This window comes from Chrysochloris asiatica, unplaced genomic scaffold (assembly GCF_000296735.1).
Source record: "Chrysochloris asiatica unplaced genomic scaffold, ChrAsi1.0 scaffold00006, whole genome shotgun sequence".
Taxonomy (NCBI): Eukaryota; Metazoa; Chordata; class Mammalia; order Afrosoricida; family Chrysochloridae; genus Chrysochloris; species Chrysochloris asiatica.
In genome coordinates this window covers 6,958,385-6,972,408 of record NW_006408524.1, presented here as the reverse complement: position 1 = coordinate 6,972,408, position 14,024 = coordinate 6,958,385, and positions in this window count along the sequence as shown.

Genomic DNA, 14,024 nt, shown 5'->3' with positions numbered 1-14,024 from the left:
CGCAGTTTTGTCTGTAGTTTGTCACAATCAAAAGCCTTTGCATAATCAATAAAGTACAGGCAAATATCTCTGGTATTCTCTGCTTTCAGCCAAGATCCATCTGATATCAGCAATGTTATCCCTCATTCCACATTGTCTTCTGAAACTGGCTTGAACCTCTGGAAGCTCTCTGTCAATGTATGTATGCAGCCAATTTTGTCCTACCTTTAGTAAAACTTCACTTGCATGAGATATCAGCGATATTGTCTGATGATGCCTACATTCCATTGGGTCACCTCTCTCTGGAATGCTTACTGATGAAGAACAAAGAACACAGCCTTCAGTATGAGTTGCATTTCAATGTAAACAAAATAAATATCATCACTACAGGACCAATAAACAACATCCATATCAATGGAGGAAAAATTGAAGTTGTCAAAGACTTCATTTTGCTCATATCAACCATCAACACTCAAGCAAGCAGCAGTCAAGAAATCAAACCACATATTGCATTAGGCAAATCTGCTGCACAAGGCTATTTTAAAGTGTTAAAGCCCAAAGATGTCAGTTTGAGGACGAAGGTGCACCTGGTATTTTCAATAATCTCATATGCATGCAAAAGCTGGACAGTGAATAAGGAAGACCATAAAAGAACTGATGCATTTGAGTTATGGTATTGGAAGAGAATATTAAAAGTACCATGGACTGCCAAAAGAACAAACACATTTGTGTTGGAAGAAGTATAGCCAGAGTGCTCTTTGGAAGCCAGGATGGCCAAATTTTGTCTCTCATGCTTTGGACACATTATCAGGAGGGACCAGTCCCTGGAGAAAGACATCATGTTTGGTAAAGTGGAGGGTCAGAGAAAAAGAGGAAGACTCCCAGCAAGATGGATTGTCACAGTGGTAGCAGCGATGGGCTCAGGTGTAGCAACGATTGTGAGGTTGGCCCAGGATTGGGCTGTGTTTCATTCTGTTTTGCATAGGGTCACTAAGAGTTGATACTGACTCGATGGTACCTAACAACCACACCAACCCAAGGCATGGCATTTTCAACTACCTCATATGCATATGAAAGTTGGATAATGAATAAGGAAGACCAGAGAAGAACTGATAGATATATTTGAATTAGAGTGTTGGTAAAGATTATTGAAAATACCAAGAACTGCCAGAAGTACAAACAAATCCATCTTAGAAAAGGTACAGGCATAATACACCTTAGAAGAGCGCATGACGAGTCTTAGTCTCTTCCTTTGAACATGTCCGGAGGGACTAATCCCTGGAGAAGGACATCATTCCTGGTAAGGTGGAGGGTCAGTGCATAAGAGGAAGACCGTCAACAAGATGGATTGCTATGGTGACAGCAGCAATGGGCCCAAACATAACAACCGTTGTGAGGCTGGAGCAGGACCGGGCAGTGTTTTGTTCTGTTGTGCGTAGGGTTGCTATGAGTTAGAACTGACTTTGCATGTAACAACAGCTCATGTAATAGCAATTGCCTTTACTAGACTGGCAACTTGATGTGTTCCACAAGATACAGTTTACAACCTGAGTTCTCTGCCAATTCCAGCTCTGAAGCCCTCATTATGTTTACCTCAAATAATCACCGGTTGGCATTTTTATCATAATTCACTCATGTTGGCTCCCCACTCGGTAAGCTATATATGTGACCTCATGGACCTCTCCTCTGCTCTGAGATACACAATACTTGCACTTTGGTTGAGCTTTTTCTTAATTATTTTACTCAAATCTTGAATGTATGGGCTTCCAAAATTGACTGCCATTTCTATATGTTGTGAAGATGAAGTACTTCTCCCTGAATTTCTTTCCTTTTCTTTGGTCATTTTCTTGTTCTTTTCTTTATTACATGGCACATGATTTAGTGGTTTTTCTTGTACTTGTCAGTTTAGGACTCCAGCTCTTCCCTAAAGAGTCTCACAACCATTCTTAGAGTTAGCAGAAGACTTCTCATGTGTTTTTATAGTCAATTCTCCTCAAGTTTCAACAATCTAGCTAGTCCACACCCCAGTATCACCCCTCTCAATGCCTCTGAAACTTCATGCACACCAAATTCACTTTTAAGGTGGTGACATCTCTGGGGTACAGAGCTGAGCTAAGTGGAGAGATCTCCATATACTTCCCGGAGTCCCTTGCAGAACTGCTGGTGTAGTGGGTTACACATTGGACTACTAACCACAAAGTCAACAATTCAAATCCACCAGCTTCTCTGTGGGAGAAAGATAAAGCTTTCTGTTCCCATAACGATTCACAGCCTTGGAGTCCCTATGCTGGGTTACCATGAGTTTGAACCAGCTGGGTGATACACAACATCAACAACAAAAGATAAAACGGAATCAAAGCCCGACTTTTTTATGCCCCAGAGGATGAGAGTTCAACCAATTCTCATTATTCACAAATTCCATATTTGCAAATTCACCAAACTCACTAAAATTTATTTATAGTGCCCACATCGTTACTTGCTGCATTTTCACAGTCATTTGAAGACATGCACAGAGTGGTGAAAATTTTCATTTGCAAGAAGCACACTTTCCCTACTGAGATGCAAGACTTTACTCTGTCTTCTTGTTCCAACTCTCATACTATAAACAGGTGACCTTTTCATGCTCTGTTTAATGTCAGGGTTTCTTTTTTTAATTGTATATGGTTTGGTTCTTTCAAATGGCTCCCAATCTAGTGTTCTTAAGTGCAAGAAGACTGTGATGTGATTTTAGGGGAAAACACATGGAATAGATTAAAGCTTTATGCAGGCATGAGTTGCAGGGCTGTTTACCATGAGTTTAATTTTAAAGAATCAGCAATATATATTAATAAAGTACCTTCAGTTAAACAGAAACCAATACAAAACATGATTATGTATTAATCAGTTGCTAAAATGGTATGACCAGAGGCTAATTGTTAACTTTATAGACTGTAGCTACTCCAACACCAACCTCACCCCATCTTTGCTTCTCCAGAAATGGGAAAACATTGGTATCCTGAGTGCTTGCCACATCTACAGCCACTTTCCAAAGCCATTGACTAGAACAGCCCCTCTTGCATGAATTAAAGTGTTTTGCATCATGTATTCTTGCTAATTGGTCAAACCTGTTGGACAGGGATTTGCAACTGGGCCAAAGATGTTGCTGTTAGGTGCCATGGAGTTGGTTCCTAACATAGAGCAACCCTATGACCACTACAGTGAAACACTGTTCAGTCTTCCAACCTCCTAACAATCACTGCTATGTTTGAGCCTATTGTTGCAACCATTGTGACAATCCCTCTTGTTGAAGATCTTCTTCTTTTCCCTGACCCTTTACTTTATCAAGCATGAGGTCCTGCACCAGGGACTGCTCTTTCCTGATAACATATCCAGAGCATAGGAGACAAAGTCTCACCAACTCAACTTCTTCCAAGACAGGCCATAGTATTTGGTCAAAGATAGCCATATAGAGAGTGAGCCATCAATACAGCTGACTGGGAAAAAACTCTAGTCCACATGGCACTCTGTTCTGGAGAGTAGTTAGTTTTCCCATTCAAATCTCTTCATGGGGAGTTTGAATCCAAGAACCACAGTGATTCAATTGTTTGATAGCAGAGACAAGGAGGAAACAAAGCACCATCATGTTTAGCCTTGAGGAACATTAATTACATTAGGCAGTATTTTTGTCCAGGCAAAGAATGCTGCCTACTCTTTGTATCCTTACTTGAGGAAACTTCTAACTAAGGTAAACAGGTTCAGGGCTGTACTAAGACACGTAAAGGCCCAAACTAATAGTCTGTTATGTCCATTTCCCTGCTTATTCAGGAATTTTAATGGATATGTGAATCTTGTATCTGTATGTATGTATGTTCTTGTGTATATTAGCAGTCCGCTTTTTAAATATTAGTCATTTTAGTGGAATTAAATAATCTTGATTATACATTTTTTAGTGGATGTGGGATATTAATACTTTTTACTATAGACCACTTTTCTATAGAAAAAAATATCCCATATATTCTACAACAAAGAAAATGAGTCAGCAAACTTAGTTGTTTCAATAATTAATATAAAATGCTTTTCTCTGGCACTGTGAAAAATTGTTTTAAATGGCTCATGCTTCAATTTTGATGCTTGTTTCACAAGAAATGCTATAGTTATAAATGAACAAATTAAAAGCTATCATAGAACACAATTTAATGGTCAGACAACAAATATTAAAATAAATTACTTTATTTTTAGATAGACACTTCATCTTTCATCACACTTAAACCACCAAAAAATATCTACTCCCATACATCATAAGGATAATAAAGATCTTTCTTGAATCATTGTTTTTTCAACATTGCTTCAATGTTATTGTGTTGAAGATTTTCAAGTCTCTGTATGGATGAAAATGAGCATTCTGTTGTGCAATTTGTTATCAATAAGATTAGTAATCAGCATAAGACAATTTTGACATTGGAAAACATGCACTGTATTGTATCTTCTATTATGGAATCATACGTGCCTACATGAATAAAAGTAGTCTTTCCTGAATCTGAAAATTTCATTCTGTAAATAATGTAAACTGTCAAATGTCTCTGTAAAAGCTTACATTTAAATCATTCGGTTAAATCCACATTAATTTCTTGGGTGCCTTCATGCATTTCTCATCAGGTGTATTCACAATATTTAAGAACTTATTTTACAGAACTTCATATGTTTCTGTCATTCCTTTAATTCCCAAGATTCAAATGTGTCAATGATGGTGTAGTGTGTAATTAGCCAAAATTGATCTCAGACACTCAATGGCAATTCTGGAGCACTTCAGTCATTAACTTATTTCTTTCTGATGTTCACACAATGGTAAACAGCTTAATAATCAATATTTGAAAGTATTTATTTTGCTGGGTTTTCAAAAATTTCAAAAGATCCTCCTAAATGACATAAATATCCTGTTAATGAATGCTTCAAATCTGTGCATGTCTTTAAATTTACTTCTGAATCTTGTAGACCTTGGCTTAGCTGATGAAAATGCTGTATTATTCCACATAACCAACGTAAATATATACTCTAGTGTTTACATATAGCTAGCAATGTTTTCATTTTCTCTGTTGTTATCTCTTTCTTAGCAGCTGATCTTCAACAACATTTTATAAGACATTTGGAATTTGAGTGTATGATTCCAGGATTGCACTCATTGCTATAGCATGTGCTTCCCAAATATATTAGAAAGACATTTTAATACTCAATATTGCTTAAATATGTCTTAAGAACTGTGTGTTGGTGAGTAGAGATGGCAAAAATGTGTAAAATAACTGAATAGTAGAAAACAAATTCAACTGCTCTGTAAACCATTCTATTGCACTATGTCCTACAAGATGACATAAATGTGCACCACATGGTATGAAAATAGTCATTGCATTCTAAGATTTTCTCTTGCATACCTTTATAATGTAACAGAACATATTGGAAATATTGTCATAGGACTAACTTCTGCAGTTAGAAAAGGCAATAGTTGCAATAGTAGAGTACTTGATTTGCAATGTCTTCATCAGTATGAGTTCTTAATCTAGTACAAACTCATTCCAATGATTTTCCCTATGTTGGGTATATGTATCTTTAAACAAGACTTAACTGATCTGTATGATAAATGTCAAAAGTGGAATCTATAAACTGAAACATCGAGCTATGCTTATTTTACTGAAGACAATTGATTAAATCTTATCATTTAAGTATATGAATTCTTCACACATTATTTTAGACATATCTGGTAGATTGCCCTTTCCTGTGTTATACTTTGAGACACGATCTGATACAAATGGATCAAACTGAACAAGTTCAAGTAAACTCAAAAGATTTTCATTTTATAATAACCCAAACACTTTATTTCTTTCATGAAAAGATAGCCGCATTCAACCATGGTTATAATGACAGCAGCAATGCATTGCAAAATGCTCTGCAATAACAATGTTCTTCATTAATTTGTGTTTCCAGTTCATGAGTAAGCCGAAACCATGTTTTTGGTTTCATGAACAAAATGTGTAATTTCTGCGAATTGAAATGTTTTCATGTTTATCAATCATATTCTAATTGTCCCAACCACTAAATCTATATGTAGAAATAAAAAATTAAATTATTTAGGACTGAAGAATTTGCAAACAAAACCATATACAGACATAGTAGTGCAATGATTTGTACCCATTGAACTTGGACATTCAACAAATCTCTTCTGATTCATTATGTTTTAAAAAGGAACTTAATATTGGAATTGTCTTTAGGACAATTGGGAATTTATTTTCCTTTCATATTCTGTAAGCATTAATTTTTACATTCCACTTAGTTATTTCCATTTCATGTTACCTGGATATAATAAAATTATGTCACTTTAAAAATTTTGTCCAACTGTAGAAAATCAAGTTGAAGACTGAAAATAAATAAAATTCATAAAACAACTTTAATGTATTAAGTAATATTTACATTTGAATTTGGACATTTGCACAAAAATTTCTAATTGAAAATCAACCACTTGTCTGTCAGTTTGGTATGTTGTGGTGGTTGTGATGCTAAAAGCCTTGTCCCCAGTATTTTAAATACCAGTGGTATTACCCATGGTGGACAGACTTTGGTGGAGCTTCTAAGACTGACTCAGAAGGGAGTATAATCACTTCTGAAAATGTATGACTAGCAGCAGAAAACTGGGTGATGTAGTACTGAAAGATGAGCCACTCAGGCACTCAAAATACAACTTGCGAAGAACTGACTCCTTAAAGTAGAGTTGAGCTTAATGACATAAATGAAGCAAAGTTTTTGGAACTTAACAACAGGAACCACAAAAAAATGGTTTACTACACTGGAAAAGACAAATTGAAGAGTAATGCCATCACACTCATTGTCAAAAAGAGCATTTCGAGATCTATCTGGAAGGACATTGCTGTCTGTGATAGGCTAGGATAAGGTAGCCACAGGTCAGCAATACAAAGTCACAAGCAGCTCCTCTGAAAACGCTCTACTGGATATCTATGAGAGGAACTAACTTGACAGCACTTAACAGTATCAGCAAGGAAGACCAGTCAATAAGCTAGTATTCAAATTTACCCAGAAACCCCTAAAGCCAATGATGATGAAATTGAAAAATTCTACCAACTTCTGTCTGAAATGAATCAAACATACAATCAAGATGAATTTGTAAATACTGGTGACTAGAATGTAAAAGTTGCCAAAAAAGAGGAAGCATCAGTAATTGGAAAATATGGCCTTGGTGACAGATAGATAGGTAGACAGGTAGGTAGGTAGATATATATATAGATATAGATATATATATATATAGAGAGAGAGAGATGGATGGTGGAGACCATGTGATAGAATTTTGCAAGACCAAAGATTTATTTATTGCAAACATCTTTTTCAATAACATAAATGGCAACTATGGGATACGCAGGAATCAAATTGAATACATTTGTGGGAACAGACAGTGGAAAACTCAATGTCATTAGCCAAAACAAGGACAGGGGCAGACTGTGGAATAGACCACCAACTGCTCATATGTAAATTCAGGCTGAAGCTGAAGAAAATTAAAACAAGTCCACAAGAGCCAAAATATGACCTTCAGTATAGCCCAGCTAAATATAGAGACCATCTCAAGAACAGATATTATGCACTAGACACTAATGAATGAAGACCAGAGGAGCTGTGTGATGACATTAAGTGCACCATCAAAAAGAGCAGACAGAGGTCATTAGAAAAAACAAGAAAGAAAGAAAAAGACTTAAGTGGATGTCAGAAGAGACTCTGAAACTTGCTGTTGAACATAGAGAAGCTAAAGCAAGTGAAACAAATAAAAAGTAAAAGAATTTAACAGAAAAATCCAAAGGGTATCTCAAGAAGAAAAAGTCAAGTATTATAATGAAATGTGAAAAAACCTGGAGTTATAAAAACAAAAGTGCAGAACATTTTCAGCATTTCTCAAGTTGAAATAACTTAAGAAAAAATCCAAGCCTCAGTTTTGCAACATTTAAGAATTCTATGAGCAAAACATTGAATGACTGCAGGAAACATCAGAAGATGGAAGGAATACAGTCACTGAACTAAAAATAATTGGTTGATACTCAACCATTTCAAGATGTAAATGATCAAAACCTATAGTATTGAAGGAGGAAGTCCAAGCTACACTGAAGACATCTATAAAAAGCAAGGCTTCAGGAACCGATGGCATACAAATTGAAGTGTTTCAATAAACTGATATGGTACTGGAGCAGCTCACTCATCTGTGCCAAGAAATTTGCATGGCAGCTAATTGGAAGAGATGCATATTTTTGCCCATTTCAAAGGAATGTGGCCCAATGAGATGTGGACCTCATCGAATAGTATCGCTAATATCACATACAAGTAAGATTTTGCTGAAGAGATTTTAAAAAATGGTTGCAGTAATTGACAAGGAGCTGCCAGATATTGAAGCCAGATTCAGAAGAGGACATGGGACCAGGGATGTCATTGTTGATGTCAGATGGCTGTTGGTTAAAATCAGAGACTTATAGAAGATACTTGCTTGTGCTTTATTGACTATGCAAATGCATTAGACTATGTGAATCATAACATATACTGGATAGCATTGGGAAGAATGGGCATTCCACAACACTGAATTGTGTTCAAGAGGAACCTGTACACAGACCAAAATGTCTGTTCTAAGGTGTGTAACAGGGTTGTATCTTTTTACCACATTTATTCTATCTATTTGCAAGGCAAATAATCCTAGAAACTGGATTATTTGAAGAAGAATGTGGCATCAGGATTGGAGACTCATTTACAACCTTGGATATGGAAATGATGCAACCTTGCTTGCTGAAAGCAAAGAGAGCTGATAAAGATCAAAGACTACAACCTTCAGGGTCAACGCTACTTCAGTGTCAAGAAAACAAAAATCCTCACTACTGAGCCAATTAATAACGTCATGATAAAGGGAAGAAAGAATGAATGAAGTTGTCAAAGAGTTGATTTTGCTTAGATCCAGAATCAGCACTCAATTAAGCAAGCAGTCAAGAAATCAAATGATATATTGGGCAAATATGCTGCACAAGACCTCTTTAAAGTCTTCAAAAGCAAATATATCAACTTGAGGACCAAGGTGGGTCTGACCCAAGCCATTGTATTTTCCATTGTCTCATATGTATGTGAAAGTGGAGAAGAATCAATGAATTCAAATTATGGTGTTGGCGAAGAATATTGAATGTACCATGAACTCCCAGAAGAACAAACAAATCTGTGTTGTAAGAAGAAAATCCAGATTGCTCCTTAGAGGGGAGGATGGTAAGACTCTTATACTTTGGACATGTTGTATAGAGGGACTAGTCACTGGAAAAGGGCATCATCCTTGGTAAAGTGGAGGGTCAGCAAAAAAGAGGAAGACATCCAATCAGATGGACTGACACAGTGGCAGCAATGGATCCAAACATTAAAAATAAATTGTGAAGGTGGCAGAGGACTGGACAGTATTTTGTTGTGTTGTGTATAGGGTTGCTGTGAGTCAGGATTGACTTGATGGCACTTAGCAACAACAAGAAGAAGTAAAAAAAAAAAAAAGTTTGGAATATAAAATTTTGTTCTTCAGGTCTGAGATAGTTAAAATAAGTAGTACTTTATAGACTAGCAAGGTCAGTGGTTCAAGCTCACCAGCTAAGCTGCTCTTTGGAAACCCTACACAGGGTCACTATGGGTCGGAAATGACTTGATGGCACTTAACAACAACTAGACTACAGAAATCATTCCATTCATTTGTTGTATGATGCTTGTCATTCCTTTGCCAGTCTTCATGAATATGGTTCATCTTCAAATAGTTCTCAGAAACTTGGGCATACACTTTCTGGCCTTTGTTGCTGTATCGTCACAGGTCATTGGACTAGTGCTGATATTTAATTGCAAAACTATGATAAAAGGTTATACTCAATGGGAAGATCTGCTTGGTTAGATTTGTACAGGACAGATATGGCAGGATTCACATAATGATTATCATGCTGCTGTTGCATTTGCAGGTTGTCAGTAAGAGAGAACTATAGTGAGGTTATAGCTAATTGGTATTAAAAGAAAAACAAAATTGTTATTTATACAAAATTTATGACGTGCCATCAATTTCATTTAGAGCCCTGCCAGTTCCCTTCCTCTGTGGGACTCACTTGTCCTGTTTGCTTGACATCTATGGGTCTTAGCATTGAACAGTTGGGGCCCTTGTTTTGTTGGTGCTCTAAGCACATGCTTACCTTGCTCATTGGTAATGCATCCCTAAGCAGAGTGCAACTGCTCTATGTGACTTGAAAGATTTTAATGACTTCCTCTGTTAGAACGAACTGACCCTGGTCCCTTATCAATCCCTTTCCTCCATCTTTCTGCTTGAGGGATACAGGATTAGTATGTTGTCAACTAGTTTGTCCCAGGAACAAGAGCTTCCTGTTCCCTTAATCCCTTAGATACTAACAATTAAAACACATAAAGCCAAAAAAGGAACCTCATTTATACTACAGGAAGAGTTAGTCCCAACAAGGTGCTTTCTCTTTGGACAAAACTCCCTTCCCAAACCAGGAAACCAGGAACTTTGAACTTCAGTAATGACCACAGAATTGAGCCCCAGCTGAGTCAGGCACAGCCCTTGGCAAATCCCCAAGTGGAAGGAACGGCAGGACCAGCGTTACTCAAGATATGAACTCTCCAAACAGTCTCCCGTTGGGAATGCTTTGACAAGCCAGCAAAATGCCTCCCTGCCATAGCCCCTCCTCGTCCCAACAAATGACAAAGTGGAGGTTGTTGCCTCCAGGTGAGTACAGTTCTAGGGAACAAGGAAAGCAAACAAATACTCCTATGTGGTTGAATGGTTCCCAGGCTCCATTTCAAAGGCAGTCCCTTATGGCTTTGTTTGCTCCTGTTTTTCCCAGCATAGGTGTTTGATATCACACAGGCCGATTTTGAGATTCCCAAGAAGAGAAGTATTTAGTTTACAGTGGGTAGCCAAGAGTTTCCTGGTTTGAGAAAGGGAATAAGTTACCTGTTCACTGGGTAAATTTAAAAGCCCCCAATTGTCCTGATATCAACATACTGGTGGGACATGAGAAAGTTCACATCGGGTATCTGGAGAAAAGCACCTATTGCAACAAGTCAGCAGCACTATTTTTCCTTGGTTCCAGGTCAGCCTACTCAATGGGACCCTGCTCTCCCCTTCCCCAGCTTCAGCTGTGACAGGACAAGGACAGGCCATCAAGTGGCTGTCTAAACAGGTGAATTTGGAAGAGATTAAATTGTAGAGAAAATAGAAAGCATGAGATGCCTAAAATATTCCTTGTATCACTGAGGTGAGGGGATATTTTGAATTCTCAAAGCTATCTTCCCCTTTTCTTCTGGTATATGTGTAATTAAATCCTCCTTAAAACTTCTATTTTGCTTCTTTTTATTTCAGCTTGAATGAATACCAAAATGATCAGGCTTCAGCCATTATGAAAGAAAAAAGAAAATCTGCTTTCAGTTGAAGAAGAAAAGTCGAGGGAATTAAGGACACATCCGCTATGGGTCAGAACCGACTGGATGATACTTAACAACAACAACAAACACACAAACTTCCTGAAGGAGCTCTGGTAGCATAGTGGTTATGAGTCGGGCTGACAACCTCTAGGTCAGCAGCTCTAAATTAATCGTTCTGTGGGAGAAATATAAGGCTTTCTGCTCCTGTAAAGATTTACAGCTTCAGAAACCCTATAAAGGATCACTAGAAGTCAGAACTGACTCCACGACACAACCACTACCACCACAAACTTCCTTGGTGTTTCCTATGGGTTCCAACTGGACAGAGATGACAAGAATGAGGCCCGCAGAGTGAGCACCACCATTGTGCCCTGAGCCCAGACCAAGCAGGCAGATGACCAATTTAGGAACAAGGAAAAATCCTTCCATGTTGTCCCGGTCTCCCTCATCACTGGTGTTCCTTCCTCATTAGCACCCTTTCCTCACTCTAATGTCCAGGACATTTGTTTGCTTATAAGCCACGTCACCTCAGGTAAATCTTCTCTGAAAAAAATTACCTGAAGAAATCAGTCTCAGATGAGTCCCTGACAGGTGTAAGTGGTTAACATGTATGGCTGCTAACTGAAAAGTTGGAGGTTTGAATCCACCCAGAGGTGCCTCAGAAAAAAAGTCTGGCAATCAACTTTTGTAAAAAAAATCAGTCATTGAAAAACTCTATGATATACATGAAGTAATTATGAGTTGGAATCAATGACAGCTGGTTAAAGCAGGAACAATAAAGAGTATAATATATCAAATATGCCTTGCTTTGGGTAGTTGCATTTTAACAGAGGAAATACTTTTAATGTCTAATTTACAGAAAATTGTGCCTCAATTTGAGGACTTAAAGGGGACTTGTAGGAAAACAAACACAATGCAGGTAAAGGCACCTGCTTCAAGATTGATGTAGATACTTGGTTCCGGGAACATAAGGTGGCATTGGTAGCAAAAACCAGTTATAGATTATGACTAAGATCCTTCTCTTTGTCTCTCTTGTAACCCTTGAGGTCACTTTGAAGCCTAGCTGATGATGGCAAATGAAGACTGAGTTGTGTCCACATACTCTGAACTTGGGCTTGATTGACAGACAATACCAGTGCATTAAGTGTGGGAACGCTTTACCTAGCAATACATGATTCACGTTCCTACAAAGAAATACCTTCTAACCATGTGCAAACCATCAGAACAGCTTGGACTTTTGCCCTGGGTGTGTCCTACTTGTGTTCTCCTGGAGTGGAACACAGCCTGGCAAAGGGAGGAGGCGATCTGGGACTTGAGCCCAGCCCCAGAATTGGCATCACTCTCTTCCTACTGTGACTGCATGGCTCTGCAGTCAGCCAGGGATGCCAGTGGGAATCAATAGAGTACACAGCTATCATGCTTACTACGTGTCAGATACTCTTCTAAAGACTTTCCATGGATGGCCTTACATAATCCCCATTTTACAGATGATGAAACTGAGGTTTAGGTTAAATTGCTTAAGCATACAGCTGCATATGTTGACTGAATAACTAATAGAGTACTTCTCACTGTGCCAGATATTGTGAGAGACTAGAAAATATAAGAATACAATTATTCCAAAGTCACTAATCTCTAAGTTTCCCCTCAGATGTCTATTAAGCAGTGACCAAGAGATCCATGAAAGAATGGTGATTCCTAACCCTCTGTTCCATATTGTTGTTGTTAGGTGCTGTCTAGTTGGTTGTGATCCATAGCAACCTTATGCAAAACAGAATGACACAAGAATACCCACATTTGCAGGTAATACCCACTTGACCTGGCTTCAATAACTGGATGATCAGATCTCAACCAGAAGAAGAAAGAAGAGGGAAAAAAGAGTAATCTGATACAATTTGATGAACTTGATCTACACCTATGGATGCAGTAGCTCAAAAGAGGGAACAAATCCTTACAGCGAGGATCATTCCCACCCACTCCATACACAGAGTAGAGACAGAGATAGTCACCTTGGACATTGGCTACCCAAAATGTGGGGGGCGGGGGGAGGGCTACAAAGGCAAGAAGTGACTGGCTTACAGGCTTTCAAGAGGGAACTTAGATTCAGAGGGCATGAAGGAAGGTGGAATCTCCACTGAGTAGTATCCAATCTGTCTAGGTAGGGCTGATGAAATGAAATGCGTATGGGTCTCTTGTGATACAATAGTGAATAACTGTTATTAGGACTGCATGTGAAGATTGGAAATGTAAAGGTAGATGTTTTGTATCAAGGAGGGGAGTGATTAATTTTTCAGTCTAGGAACAGACGTCCCTGGGACCATCAAGGGAGAAGAGCAGAGAGCGGGACCTTACCCAGAGAAGCAGTGAGGCCTGAGATGGTGGCAGAGACGATGACGTGGAGAGATGGAGCAGTTGGGGACTTTAGACACAGAGAGGGAGAGAGGCTGTGTGCTGACAACCAGGGATCAGGCTTGTAGTGTATACCCTTTGGTTGGTTGATGATGCATGGAGGGGACTGTAACCATGGCAATGAAACAATATACAATAGAATGAATGTAAAACGAATGTTCTCCCATGTAAACTATCAC